Source organism: Rana temporaria, chromosome 6 (genome assembly GCF_905171775.1).
Source record: "Rana temporaria chromosome 6, aRanTem1.1, whole genome shotgun sequence".
NCBI lineage: Eukaryota > Metazoa > Chordata > Amphibia > Anura > Ranidae > Rana > Rana temporaria.
The window spans coordinates 217617157-217632364 of NC_053494.1; the positions used below are offsets into that span (position 1 = coordinate 217617157).

The 15208-nt window shown below is 46.2% G+C and overlaps 1 protein-coding gene across 3 annotated transcripts in view; it reads left to right on the forward strand.

Annotated features, from left to right (window-relative positions):
* The window catches only part of RALB (RAS like proto-oncogene B), a 37819-nt gene that overhangs the window by 8877 nt on the left and 13734 nt on the right, over nucleotides 1-15208 (forward strand). The window contains exon 1 of one of the 3 annotated variants that reach the window (XM_040358249.1): nucleotides 14405-14528. The exons of the other annotated variants lie outside the window; for them this stretch is intronic. The gene's annotated coding sequence lies outside the window, so the exon portion shown is untranslated. Of the gene's footprint in view, nucleotides 1-14404; nucleotides 14529-15208 lie in introns of those variants that run through there. 3 annotated transcript variants of the gene reach the window in all.

Genomic DNA, 15208 nt, shown 5'->3' on the forward strand with positions numbered 1-15208 from the left:
GGTTCCCAGCATCCCTGTGCTGAGTTCCCGGGTCTGTACACCCGCTGTGCCCATTATGAGGGGTTCCCACCATCCCTGTGCTGAGTTCCCGGGTCTGTACACCTGCTGTGCCCATTATGAGGGGTTCCCACCATCCCTGTGCTGAGTTCCCGGGTCTCTACACCCGCTGTGCCCATTATGAGGGGTTCCCACCATCCCTGTGCTGAGTTCCCGGGTCTGTACACCCGCTGTGCCCATTATGAGGGGTTCCCACCATCCCTGTGCTGAGTTCCCGGGTCTGTACACCCGCTGTGCCCATTATGAGGGGTTCCCACCATCCCTGTGCTGAGTTCCCGGGTCTGTACACCTGCTGTGCCCCATTATGAGGGGTTCCCACCATCCCTGTGCTGAGTTCCCTGGTCTGTACACCCGCTGTGCCCATTATGAGGGGTTCCCACCATCCCTGTGCTGAGTTCCCGGGTCTGTACACCCTCTGTGCCCATTATGAGGGGTTCCCACCATCCCTGTGCTGAGTTCCTGGGTCTGTACACCCGCTGTGCCCATTATGAGGGGTTCCCACCATCCCTGTGCTGAGTTCCTGGGTCTGTACACCCGCTGTGCCCATTATGAGGGGTTCCCACCATCCCTGTGCTGAGCTCCCGGGTCTGTACACCTGCTGTGCCCATTATAAGGGGTTCCCACCATCCCTGTGCTGAGTTCCCGGGTCTGTACACCCGCTGTGCCCATTATGAGGGGTTCCCACCATCCCTGTGCCGAGTTCCCGGGTCTGTACACCCGCTGTGCCCATTATGAGGGGCTCCCACCATCCCTGTGCTGAGTTCCCAGGTCTGTACACCCGCTGTGCCCATTATGAGGGGTTCCCACCATCCCTGTGCTGAGTTCCCAGGTCTGTACACCCGCTGTGCCCATTATGAGGAGTTCCCACCATCCCTGTGCTGAGTTCCCGGGTCTGTACACCCGCTGTGCCCATTATGAGGGGTTCCCACCATCCCTGTGCCGAGTTCCCGGGTCTGTACACCCGCTGTGCCCATTATGAGGGGCTCCCACCATCCCTGTGCTGAGTTCCCAGGTCTGTACACCCGCTGTGCCCATTATGAGGGGTTCCCACCATCCCTGTGCTGAGTTCCCAGGTCTGTACACCCGCTGTGCCCATTATGAGGAGTTCCCACCATCCCTGTGCTGAGTTTCCGGGTCTGTACACCTGCCATGGAGATGCGATTGCTCAATAACTCTCCCTGTTGCTCATTTTGCAGATTTTTTTTTTTTTATCTGCTGCTATATTTATATTTGCTCTCCAGGTGATTATCGCTGGGTGTAGACGGGTGAGTGAATCACGTCCCCGGCACGGCTAGATCCTGCACTCCTCTCCTCCCATCATGCACTGCTGTATGGAGCCGGAGCAGGCCGGTCACTTTCAATTACAGTAGATATTAGAAATGGGCCGCGCTCCTACCGGTCACATAACAGGAAACATGGAAGACGGAGCCAAGAATGTCCAAGTTCCCCCCCTCCCCCTCTCCACCGAGATCAGCGTACACAGGAAATGCAACTGAGAACAGAGCGCCCCCCCCCTGACCTGAGCCTATTGGGGGGGGGGGGGGGGGAGTTTATTCTATATTTTGCTATCCCTGGTTCCCCCCCACCTCATCAACATGCATAAGAATAATAATAATAGCCCCCCCCCCTTTATATTATAAATAATAATAATATTTGTAATAATAATATTATTAAAAAATAATAATAAATAATATTTATTATTTATTTATTGTTATTATTAATTATTAATATAATAAAAAATACACATGAAATCAAACTGAGAACAGAGCGTCCCCCCTGACCTGAGCCTATTGGGGGGGGGGGTGGACTATTACATTGAAAAAAGTTTATTCTATATTTTGCTATCCCTGGTTCCCCCCCACCTCAACATGCATAATAGCCCCCCCTTTATATTATTATAAATAATAATATTTGTAATTAATAATATTATTAAAAAATATTTATTTTATTATTTATTGTTATTATTAATTATTAATAATACATATAAATTTATAATAATAAAATAATAAATAAATTATTTAATAAATACTTATTCTTATTTATGAATTTTTTTTATTATGAATTTTATTATTATTATTATTATTATATTATATTATTTATTATCATCATCGTCTCTCCCTCCATTCAGTCCCCCCCCCCCCACATAGTTAGAAAGCACTCCCTAGGACGGTGATGATGAACCTCTGCACCCCAGATGCTTTGGAACTACATTTCCCATGATGCTCTTGCGCTCTGCAGTGTCGCCGAGCATCATGGGAAATGTAGTTCCAAAACATCTGGGGTGCCGAGGTTCCCCATCACTGCTCTAGGAACACATTTAAGAATTTTGATCGCCCCCTGATGTTAACCCCTCCCCTGCCAGTGGCATTTATACAGTGACAGTGCATTTTTTTTCTTTAGCACTGATCCGGCGGCGCGGATGGGCACTGATCCCGCGGCGCGGATGGGCACTGATTGGCGGCGCGGATGGGCACTGATTGGTGGCACTAATGTATGTATTGTACTAATGGATGCCAATCAGTGCCAAACAATGCCTGCCAATCAGTGATGCCCATTGCAGGCACTGATTGGCATCCATTATTTCTGTCATTGTCATCCCTGGTGGTCTAGGGTGGCATACCTGTGTTTTGCATCCCTGGTGGTGTAGTGGCATCCCTGGTGGTCCAGTGTGGGCATCCTGGGGGGGGGCTGTGCTGATAATCGATCAGCACAAACCCCCCCCTGTCAGAGGAGCAGCAGATCGACCGGCTTTTCCTGTTTACATCGTGATCAGCCGTGATTGGACATGGCTGATCACGTGGTAGAGTCTCCGTCGGTGTTGCGGGGGCTGTCAGACTGACACCCTGCAACAACGATCGGCGTGATGCGCGCCCCCAGGAGCGTGCAGCGGCTCAATATCCTGAGGACGTCCACTCAGGATATTGAAACCACTTTGCCGACGTCTCTTTGCATAAGACGGGCGGCAAGTGGTTAAGGGGGTAAAACCTTTCTGGGGCTGAAGTGGTTAAATAAATTCTATATCTTAGATCCGGTGATGTCATTACCGAGTCTCTGTGCTTCTTTATGCAGAGCCGGCAGATCATGGCTAGTGGGAGGGTGCTGTACATGGCTTCCCGATAACATCACAGCCCCCCCCCCCCCCCCCCCACCTCAGTACTCCTCTCCAGAGCCTTGATACAAGCAGTGGGAGGAGTTATGAAAATATCACAATGCTTTGATGGGCGGGTGTCAGTCTGGAGGAGTGGGCGTTCCTAGGCAGGCTCGATTTTGCCATGTTTGGTATCTATTAACTCGGTGCAACCTCCATCTTTTTATATTTTATCAAAAATTAAGTAATTTATTGCATTTGTCTGATGGAAAAATTAGCTTTTAGTGTGTTTTATTTTAATTTTTTTATTTTTTTTTAACCTTACCTTTGTTATAATATTGTGTGACGTAAAAAATTTAGAGCTACCGCCATTTTATTCTTCAGGGTTTCTACTTTCACAAGCTACGTTTTGAGGGGTTTTTAAACAAATGTTCAAACATAATTTTATTTTTTTTAACATATTTGCGTTTTAAAGGTTTAAAAAAAAAAGTGAGGGCCCCTTTAACAACCGTAATAGGAAAAAAAAGTCGCCGTCTCTCGTCTGGCCTGCAGTACGCGGCGGGTGAAATACAAGTTTGTATAAGCTGCTGCCTCTCGGGGTTTATTTTATTTTATGATGGATTAGTCGGGGATGCTTTGGGTTTTTTTTAGAAGCCGCCGGCGGAGTAGTTGGGTGAGGTGGGCGGGGCCTCCTGGTCGTAGAATGACGCCTGCTTCGTGTCCTCCTGTCGGCGGGCCCTGCGCCCTCGCCGGGTGACGTAGATTGGGGGGGAAGGAGGTTTCTGTGAAATGTCCCGGCCGGGTGATGAGAAAACAGGGAGGACCGGCCGGCGCAGAACATCCCGGGAACCTTCCTCAGATCTTTAACTACATCATTGTTTAGAGCAGGGATATGCAATTAGCAGACCTCCAGCTGTTGCTGAACTACAAGTCCCATGAGGCATAGCAAGACTCTGACAGCCACAAGCATGACACCCAGAGGCAGAGGCATGATGGAACTTTTGCAACAGCTGGAGGTCCGCTAATTGCATATCCCAGGTTTAGAGTGTTACAGAAGATATAAAGTTTTGTTACATTGTAACTTTCCCAAAAGATTTCTTGGTTCTGGTCCCCCCCCCATCAATATGAGAGCCTTTCTGTTTTCATTACATACCTAATTTTATACCCAGTGATGTCATGGCTGCTCCTCTGTATCGCCAGTGATGTCATCGCTGCTCCTCTGTATCCCCAGTGATGTCATGGCTGCCCCTCTGTATCCCCGAGTGATGCCATGGCTGCCCCCTCTGTGTACCCAAGTGATGCCATGGCTGCCCCCTCTGTGTACCCAAGTGATGCCATGGCTGCCCCCTCTGTGTACCCAAGTGATGCCATGGCTGCCCCTCTGTGTACCCAAGTGATGCCATGGCTGCCCCTCTGTGTACCCAAGTGATGCCATGGCTGCCCCTCTGTGTACCCAAGTGATGCCATGGCTGCCCCTCTGTGTACCCAAGTGATGCCATGGCTGCCCCTCTGTGTACCCAAGTGATGCCATGGCTGCCCCTCTGTGTACCCAAGTGATGCCATGGCTGCCCCTCTGTGTACCCAAGTGATGCCATGGCTGCCCCTCTGTGTACCCAAGTGATGCCATGGCTGCCCCTCTGTGTACCCAAGTGATGCCATGGCTGCCCCTCTGTGTACCCAAGTGATGCCATGGCTGCCCCTCTGTGTACCCAAGTGATGCCATGGCTGCCCCTCTGTGTACCCAAGTGATGCCATGGCTGCCCCTCTGTGTACCCAAGTGATGCCATGGCTGCCCCTCTGTGTACCCAAGTGATGCCATGGCTGCCCCTCTGTGTACCCAAGTGATGCCATGGCTGCCCCTCTGTGTACCCAAGTGATGCCATGGCTGCCCCTCTGTGTACCCAAGTGATGCCATGGCTGCCCCTCTGTGTACCCAAGTGATGCCATGGCTGCCCCTCTGTGTACCCAAGTGATGCCATGGCTGCCCCTCTGTGTACCCAAGTGATGCCATGGCTGCCCCTCTGTGTACCCAAGTGATGCCATGGCTGCCCCTCTGTGTACCCAGGTGATGCCATGGCTGCTCCTGACTCATTCTCAGCCAGGGTCCTTTTTGGGGTTTCTAGAGATGGGGGTTGATTGAACCCCCCCCCCCCCCCATATTTGAATGGGAGGGAGGCTGGGTAGTTGTGGAGCTGGCTACATGACACAAATCATTTCTTTAGCTGTCTGTAAAGGAAGGGTGGTCATTTGTAGCGTTCCCTTAAGATGGGGGAGATTTCATTGGGGTTCCATAGTTGGTCAGGTTGAAAAAGTCCATCCAGTTCAACCATAAAAAAAATAACAACAATAATATCGTACAATCCAATATACACAATTCTATTATCACAGCTGATCCAGAGGAAGGCGACAAACGCAGAGCAGGGGGGGAAAAATTCCTCTGGGGTGGGAATGTTGAGAAGTCTGGTGGGGGGGGGGGGACCCCTGTGTGTCCTATCTGTGTAATATATCTCTGTGGAAGTATCCCATCCGACTCTCCTCTCTGTGCCGAGGATTCCGGGCTCTGCCATATATCAGAAGATTGGGATTGATGCAGGAAATGAGCGGATTAGTAATAATCACATTGTATCTGTAATTGGATGTTATGTTTTTGCAGCACAAACCACGTCTACATCTCCAATACAGATCCGTGCAGAATCCCCCCCCCCCCCCCCTAATCTCTCCATCACCCCTTTTTCCCCTTATCCCCCCCTCCCCCATCCATTGTTCTTTCTATTCTATTTTCCTTTTTTCTTTCTCATTTTCTATCTCTATCTTTTTTTATTTTATTTTTTATTTCATTTCTCCCTCCTCTCTTCCTTTTTCTCCTTTGTTCCCTTTTCTCTCTCCTTTGTTCCCTTTTCTCTCTGCTTCGTTCCTTTTTTTCTTCTCTCCTCCTTCGTTCCTTTTTTTCTTCTCTCCTCCTTCGTTCCTTTTTTTCTTCTCTCCTCCTTCGTTCCTTTTTTTCTTCTCTCTCTCTCTCTCCTCCTTCGTTCCTTTTTTTTTTTCTTCTCTCTCTCCTCCTTCGTTCCTTTTTTTCTCTCTCCTCCTTCGTTCCTTTTTTTCTCTCTCCTCCTTCGTTCCTTTTTTTCTCTCTCCTCCTTCGTTCCTTTTTTTCTTCTCTCCTCCTTCGTTCCTTTTTTTTCTTCTCTCTCTCCTCCTTCGTTCCTTTTTTTTCTTCTCTCTCTCCTCCTTCGTTCCTTTTTTTTCTTCTCTCTCTCCTCCTTCGTTCCTTTTTTTCTTCTCTCTCTCCTCCTTCGTTCCTTTTTTCTCTCTCTCTCTCTCTCTCTCTCTCTCTCTCTCTCTCTCTCTCTCTCTCTCTCTCTCTCTCTCTCTCTCTCTCTCTCTCTCTCTCTCTCTCTCTCTCTCTCTCTCTCTCTCTCTCTCTCTCTCCCCTTCGTTCCTTTTTTTTTTTCTCCCTCCTCCTTCCTCCTCCCTCCTCCCTCCTCCCTCCTCCCTCCTCCTCCCTCCTCCCTCCTCCTCCCTCCTCCTCCCTCCTCCCTCCTCCTCCCTCCTCCTCCCTCCTCCCTCCTCCTCCCTCCTCCTCCCTCCTCCCTCCTCCTCCCTCCTCCCTCCTCCTCCTTCTTTCCTTTTTTTTTCTCCTATTTTTTTTTTTTTTTCTTGGCCGCTCCAGTTTTTTTTTTTTCCCCCAAACGATCAGTGCCGCAAGCTATAGCCGACATTGCTGATCATTATATTCTCCAGCAGGGAAGGCTCCTAAGTGGGAGTGATTCCACATCAAATGTTGAGGGAATCAACACTTTATCTCCTATCTTTCTTTAAACCCCTTATCTCTCTCTCTCCTTTCTTTCTTTCTTTCTTTCTTTCTTTCTTTCTTTCTTTCTTTCTTTCTTTCTTTCTTTCTTTCTTTCTTTCTTTCCTTCCTTCCTTCCTTCCTTCCTTCCTTCCTTCCTTCCTTACCTTTACCTTCCAATGGGCCCATTCAAACAAGCTTTATTGCCAAAACCGTATGTGGGAGGAAGACACTATATGTGTATAGGACTTGTTACATGGGTTACATCTCCTTTTAGATCTACCATCCTATATGCAGTGTAAGGGTCTGCTTGATTTGATACAAGTGCAATGATATTTTTTTTTTATTGTATTACATAGCTTTGGTCTAATGTAAATTGTACAATCAGATTGTATAGTGATTGGACAGCTCATGGGATGTATAAATTCAGGGTCTCTCACATTACACTTTGTGTTTTTTTTTTTCTTTGTCACAATCCCAGCTACACGCGCCAGGAAGCCTAATTGTTTATAATTCCATTCATTTGTATGTGTAGAAAGTCATTTTTCTCTGTGGCGCAGTGCCAGGAGCGGGTGAAGCTCGCAGAGAGAGAGCGCTGTGTCTGCCCAGCCTGGCTCCAGTATGAATTTCGGACGAGTCACGAGAGCGGCTCCCGGAGGGCGGTGAGACCTGACACCCGTCCGAGGCATTTCACCGCCGAGCGTGACGCTTCTACCCCCGACCTCAGAAGACATTTCTACCTTCGTACTATCGAATGCCAAAATAATTTTCAAATCTTCGACTCTCGTGTTTGTTTCTCCTCGGGGGGCGGGGTGAGTAATTTTCTGTATGTGACTTTTTGGGGAAGGAAAGGGCCACGGGGGTGTCTTTATTATTCAATGACCCAAATCTCATTCTGGAGACCGAACGGACCAGAACCACGGACCTCTAGTGTCCAGCAGTACAGGAACTACAAGTCTCAGCATGTCTCATCAGCTAGGAGCTCTTCAGGCTAGGCTGGGAATTGTAGTTCCCCCTTCAGAGGAATCATTGAAACAAAATATAAGGTTGCTGTTTAAAATTGCAACTTTTTCTTTCTCTTCGTCCCTTTTCTCTTTTTTTTTTCTTGGTCCCTTTTTTTCCTCCCCCCCCCTTTTTTTTTCTTGGTCCATTTTCTTTTTTGTCTTTTTTTTTTTTTGGTCCCTTTTTTCTCTATTTTATTTTTTTTCTTCTTTTTTTTTTTTTTTTTTTTTTGGTCCCTTTTCTCATTTATTTTTCTTGGACCCTTTTTCTTTTTTTTTCCTTGGTCCCTTTTTTCTCTTTTTTTTTTCTTTGTCCCTTTCTTCTCTTGGTCCCTTTTTTTTCTGTTTTTTTTTTTCTCTTTATTTTTTTTTGGTCCATTTTTCTCTTTTCCTTTTTGGTCTTTTTTTTTTTTCCTTGGTCTTTTTTTTTCTCTTGGTCCCTTTTTTTTTTTTTTTCTCTTTTTTTTATTCTTGGTCCCTTTTTCTCTTTTCCTTTTGGTCTTCTTTTTTTTTCCTTGGTCTTTTTTTTTCTCTTTTTTTTTTTCTTGTTCCCTTTTTTTTCTCTTGGTCCCTTTTTATTCTCTTTTTTTTTTTTCTTGTTCCTTTTTTTTTTTTGGTCCCTTTTCTCTCTTTTTTTTTTCTTTTTTTTCTTTTTTCCTTTTGGTCTTTTTTTCCTTGGTCCCTTTTTTTTTTTTCTTGGTCCCTTTTCCCTAGTTTGTTTTAACAATTCTTCTAATAGGGGAAGGGGGGGAACTACAATTCCCAGCCTAGGCTGAAGAGCTCCTGGCTGATGAGACATGCTGAGACGTGTTGTTCCTGCACTGTTGGACACTAGAGGTCCCCCTGGTGTTGGTTCTGATCTGTTCGGTCTCCAGGGTGAGATTTGGGTCACCGGTCTCTGGATGGTGACGGATATTTTCTAGCTGTATTTTTTAGGGAAGTGCTGGCCTTTTGTTCCTGTTTCCTATTCTGCTTTTCTGTGAAGGTCTAACCTCCCTTTTGCGGCTTTGCTGCGCTCTGGGAAAGACTTAATTCTCGATGAAATATTCTCTGTGGTTTTGACGATGTAGTTATTACTATATTTCTTCATCTAACTTCCCAGTTTTTGTTTTGGGTGCCAAGATCAATTTAGATACATTTTATAGAAACGTAAATGTGTAAGATTTACATACAAACAAAAAAAAACAAATACCCCTAAATGGCCTAAGGCTGATTCCTTTTTGTATTTGTTTTCTTTTCCTTTTTTTCTTTTTTATTGTTGCCTTTTAACTTTGAGTACAGATCTGTATTTGTCCCAAGCATGTGTAGAGTCGCTAAACATTCACTCAAATACCTTACATACTATTGTTGTTAGGCTGACTGATCTGTCATTTCTTTGTATGCATCTCGATCCTTTTCTTTTTGTAAATTGGTACTAACTTTGCTCAAAAGGGGGACTCTAATGTGGAGGGGCACTGCAATGTAAAGGGGGGGGGGGGCTGTGATATGAAGGGAACTGAGGACACGGTGGGGCTGCTTTAAAGGGGGGGGCTATAGACCAGTGATGGCGAATCTTCCCAGGCAGATCCGCCATCAGGGGGGTACATCCGATAGCCGGGCGGGCCCCTCAGGCCCCTTACAGTTGTAAGGAGAAGGCAGGATGGATGAAGGGGAGCCGTGTTGTGCACTATAGAAACGATCTCGCAGCTTCTGCTTCTCTCTGTGTCATTGAGCGAAGACATCGAGCTCTTTACTGCCACCGACCAGGTAGGAAGATCTTCTGTACAAGTAGGGGCTGTGAAGGAAAGGGAGGGGGCTATTTGTGTACAGGGAGGGGCCAGAGGCTTGTGTGTTTACATATGTGTGAGGATGATTTATTTATTTATATATACACATGTACACGTGGGGGGAAGGGGGGGGGGTTCTGGCATATATAGAGGTGCGGTGGGGGGCTAACATATACAGGTGTGTTTGGGTGGGGATGGGGCTGACATACACATAGAGAGATGTATATCTCTATCTATCTGCCCCATCCCCACCCCAAACACACCTGTATATATGTCGGCCCCCCTCACACCTGTATATATGTCTGCTCCACCCCCATCACACCTGTATATATGTCTGCTCCACCCCCCTCACACCTGTATATATGTCTGCTCCACCCCCCTCACACCTGTATATATGTCTGCTCCACCCCCCTCACACCTGTATATATGTCTGCTCCACCCCCCTCACACCTGTATATATGTCTGCTCCACCCCCTCACACCTGTGTGTGTGTGTGTGTGTGTGTGTATATATATATATATATATATATATATATATATATATATATATATATATATATATATATATATATATATATATATATATATATAATAGGGGGGGGGGACTGACATATATACAGGTGTGAGGGGGGCCGACATATATACAGGATTGAGGGGAAAGGGGGCTGAGTGCGTACAGGTGAGATTGGCTGGTATGTGGATTCGGTGGTATGGCCAGTGGGCAAGCCCTGGGGAATGTTGGCGGTCATGCTCGGGGGGGGGGGGGGGGGGCAGGCGTAAAGTTGTGTAAGGGGCCCAAAGATTTTTTAAGCTGCCCTGTTGCCAGGTGTTTTGAAACTACATTTCCCCCATGATGCTCAACTAGACTGCAGAGTGCATGAGCATCATGGGGGAAATGTAGTTCCAAAACATCTTGGGGTGCCAAGGTTCCCCATCACCTGCTATAGACCCTGCTATAAAGGGGGAACCGTGATGTTAAGCGGGGTCGTGACGTGAAAGGGGGCTGAGGCTGCTGGTGTAAAGGGTGCTAGGATGTGAAGGGTGGGATACAAATAGGCGTTGTTCGGAGCGTAGTCCCAACCCACCTGAACAATCCCGCCAGGAAGCCGTCACTGCACACCACCAATCATAGGCAGCGCGTGTATGTGCAGCTGGGAGCCGGAAAATGCCTTGCTGCCTGTGATTGGCAGTGAGGACTTCCTGGTGGGATTGCTCAGGTGGGTTGGGACTACGATCCGAAGATCGCCTGAGCCCATTCCTAGCTATAAACACTGATGTAAAGGGACTGTGATGTGTTCTAGTGCAAACCTGAGATTTGGATTTCTGCCGACAAGAAAATGTTACTGATTAGACCACCTGTAAATTTTAATTCAAGACCCCGGTTTATAATTTATCGTATTTATGGGGGTATAACGCGCACCCCAAGCTTAGAAAGGTAGTTTAAGGGGGGAAGAAAACTTAAATTTTTGCCCTGCGTCCATCGGCGGCCTTGTCCGGCGTCCGTCTGCGGCCTAGCGCGGGGTCCATCCAGCCTTGTGGGTGTCCATCTGCGAGTCCATCCGCACCTTGCCCGGGGTTGCCGCAGTGTTTGTTTTTGGATTTGGCGCCTCGGCCGAGCCGGATTTCCTGTGTTCGGCTCCTCTCGGCTTGTCTCGGCTCCTCGTGTAGCTGCGGGCGGAGCCGAGCCTAGCCGAGTGCGCAGTACGCTCGGCTCTAGGCTGCTGTGCTCAGACAGCGGGGATCGGCGTATATCGCGCACCCACGATTTTCCCCCTGATTTTAAGGGGAAAAAAGTGCGCGGTATACGCCGATAAATATGGTAAACTTTTTGAGGTACAATATCAAATGCCTTAGGAAAATCTAGAGGCACTGGGGTTGGTTTGCTAAAACTGTGGAGGGCAACATCTGGTGCAGCTGTGCATGGTAGCCAATCTGCTTCTAACTTGTGCTTGTTCAGTTAAGCTTTGGCAAAAAAATTCTGGAAGCCGATTGGTTTCTACGCAGAGCTTCACCAGATTTTGCACACTCCAGTTTTAGTAAGTCAGCCCCACCGCGTCCACCATCCAATTTATCACTTCCTTTATAGAACGATAGGTTGATCAGACAAGAACGCTCATAAATCCCTGCTGGTTGTCGCAATATGTTTCATCGGACAAATTTCTGTGAGTCCCTTACCATTTTACTCAAATTTCTACATACTATTGATGTTAGGCTGACTGGTCTGTAGTTACCTGCATGGCTTTTTTTCAGCGGAAACGCGGGGGAACGCAGTTCCGGCACCTCTAGCATTGAATGTATGTGATGTCAAGGGGTGCTGGGTTGTGCTACAGTGTCTATTGCTGCTGGGGGATATAGTGTTGCTGGAATGGATGTATTTTTGCAAGGGGAGGATCTATTGTTGCTCAGGAGGTATATTTTTGCTGACGGGGCATCTATTGTTTCTGGGATGGGTCTTATGTTCCTGGGAGAGTTAATTGTTGCCTGGAGGGAGAGAGAATTCTATTGTAGCTGACTGCTGGATGGTCTATTGATGCTGCCTGTGGGGAGATCTTTTGTTTCTGCTGGGGATTTATTGTTGCTAGGGGGTGTTTATTTTTTTGAGGGTGGTCTATTGTTGCCAAGCAACTATTGTTGCTGGGGGGTCTATTGTTTTTGGCTGTAGGGGATTTTCCTGCTTTTCTTGTTATCATTAACAAATTAAAAGGGGCAGTACTGAGAGGTGGGTAGGGGGTGGGACCAAGGAACGGTGCTTGGAGGTAGGTAGTGGTGAAGACGGGGTAACTCCAAAAAGGGAGAGTTCCTGCACCTTTTTTTTTTTTTTTTTTTTTTTTTAACCTGCAAAAAATGATTGACCACATCTGCCTTTTCCCTCTCATGTGTGACCAGCTTTCCATGTTCATCTATTTTGGGCCTATCCGTCCTTTTATAATCTCTTAACTATTAATATATGTGAGGAAAAAAATGTGGGACTTGTATAACTTGCTGAAGCAGTGTTTCTTGTTTCCTATTTTAGACACCCTGATTGCTCCTTTTGAACTTCTTGTTAATGTAGACTGCTGAGGGTGTCCCTTTTTTTTTTCTCTCTTTTTTTACTTTATAAAGTAATGTTGTTTTGTTTTTTTTTTTTTTTTTATATTTTTTTTATTGTTTTATGATTTTTTTTTTTATTATGATTTATTTAATATATATATATATATATATATATATATATATATATATATATATATATATATATATATATATATATATATATATATATATATATTTTTTTTTTCTCTAGAATTTAGGCACGTAGGTTTTTTATTTTGTTATTTTTGTGCTTGTTATATAAAGGAATACAATAACGCTTGTTTACTTCATCTTTAAACCAGTGCTCGGAAAAAATCGGGGCGCCAGGTCGCAATTGCGACAAATTGTGACCTGGCGCTCGCCGGTAATTGAGGCCGCGGCTTTGAGGCCTACAAGGCTGCAAAGCTGCGGCCTCAGTTACCGGCTGTTGTGGGCCCGCTGTTTGCGCGGCGGGGGAGCACGTAGGCACAGTGTGCCCCCGCCACACCCCCACCGCCGTGCGACGGCCGGTAATTGAGGCCGCGGCCTTGTGAAGTGCCAAGCTTCCTTCTGTGACCTGCGCCATCTGGTGGTGGCCGGTTTGGCCGCGGTGTAGCATTACAAGTAAAACGGCAGTTCTAATATGTAATTTTTCACTGCCATCTCCTTCCCTCTAATTAGAACCTCCAAACATATATATATATATATATATCATTTTTTTTATTCTTCTAACACCCTAGAGAATAAAATGGCGATCTTTGCATTACTTTATCACGCCGTATTTGCGCAGCGGCCTTACAAGCGCACTTTTTTGAGGGAAAAAATACACTTTTTTTTTTTTATTAAAAAATAAGACAACAGTAAAGTCAGCCCAATTTTTTATATTGTGAAAGATAATGTTACGCCGAGTAAATTAATACCCAACATGTCGCGCTTCAAAATTAGGTCCGTTCATGGAATGGCGACAAACTTTTACCCCTTTAAAATCTCCATAGGCGACGTTTAAAAAAATTCTACAGGTTGCATGTTTTGAGTTAGAGGAGGTCTAGGGCTAGAATTATTGCTCTCGCTCGAACGATCGCGGCGATACTTCACATGTGGTTTGAACAGCGTTTTCATATGTGGGCGCTGCTCACGTATGCGTTCGCTTCTGCGCGTGTGCTAGTTGGGACGGGGTTCGTTTTGTGGCTCCTAACTTTTTTAGCTGGCTCCTAGATTCCAAATTATTATTATTATTATTATTATTATTATTATTATTATTTTTTAAATATTTTATATATTTAAAAAAATATTAAATATTAATAATATATATATATATATATATATATATATATATATAAAAATATTATTGAAGTTTTTTTCTAGTTTCGCTGGTTTTGATGTGGCGGGGGTGGAGGACGTTGGAGGGAATTTATGGTGTAAAAGTGAAATGATTACACAATCTCTATACACGGTGTCTAAACCTCAGGAAAACAAAGCCTCCTCACTTTATGTTCTGTTATTATAATTCAGCGACTTGTATGTCGTCCTTCCGATCAGGCGTGCCGCCCGCCCCTTCTCCATTCTACAAACACATGATGTCACCGATTTGGTGTAGTTAGAGAAGTCGGCTTCCTTGCTTTATATCCTGTGACGGGCTGTCGGGGACGACGTGCTGGGAGGAGAAGGGTCGGAGTCGGGCGGTTGGTTGGTTGGCAGAGCTGCGGGTTGCAAGGATGGCGTCCTGTACAGGGGAGTAGAGCGGTTGGTGATTTTTGTTCCCGGATTCCACTGCGGCAGGTAAGATCGGAACGTAGGAGCCTGTGTGGTGTGGGTTTGTTGCTTTTAGCTGGTACTGGAAATAACAATGTAACGGGTAATTAAACCCAGATCATGGGGGCAGATCGGACCACCCAAGATCGTCCCTGGAGCTGTAGATAATACAGTGGGGGGGGGGGGGGGGGAATATCGGTGAGCCTGAAAGCTTTGCACGCAGGATGGCAAGTTGTCATCTAACAGGATACACCGACAGGAAGTTTATTCTCTGTGTTCATATAGGGAGGGGGGGGGGACAATGGCAGGAAGTGAGAATTCCTCCAAAAGATACATTTGTTCTTGTTGGATACAAAGTTCCTGGGAAAAGACGTCCTGCATGGGGCATGGAGCTCATCGCCGCAATGTGAACGGGGCCCAATGCGTTCTTATAGTCGGAAGGGTGTAAAGGCAACATATACTTACAAGAGATGACCTTAGATCAGGGGGGTCTCAAACTGGCGGCACTCCAGCTGTTGCGAAGCTACAAGTCCCATGAGACATTGCAAGGCTGACAGTTACAAGCATGACTTCCTCAGGCAGAGGCAATGATGGGACTTGTAGTTTCACCACAGCTGGAGGGCCGCCAGTTTGAGACCCCCTTCCTTGGAGGAAACGGGGGAGGTGTGAGGAGCCTGATCAATACAGATTACATTTAGTGGAGAACA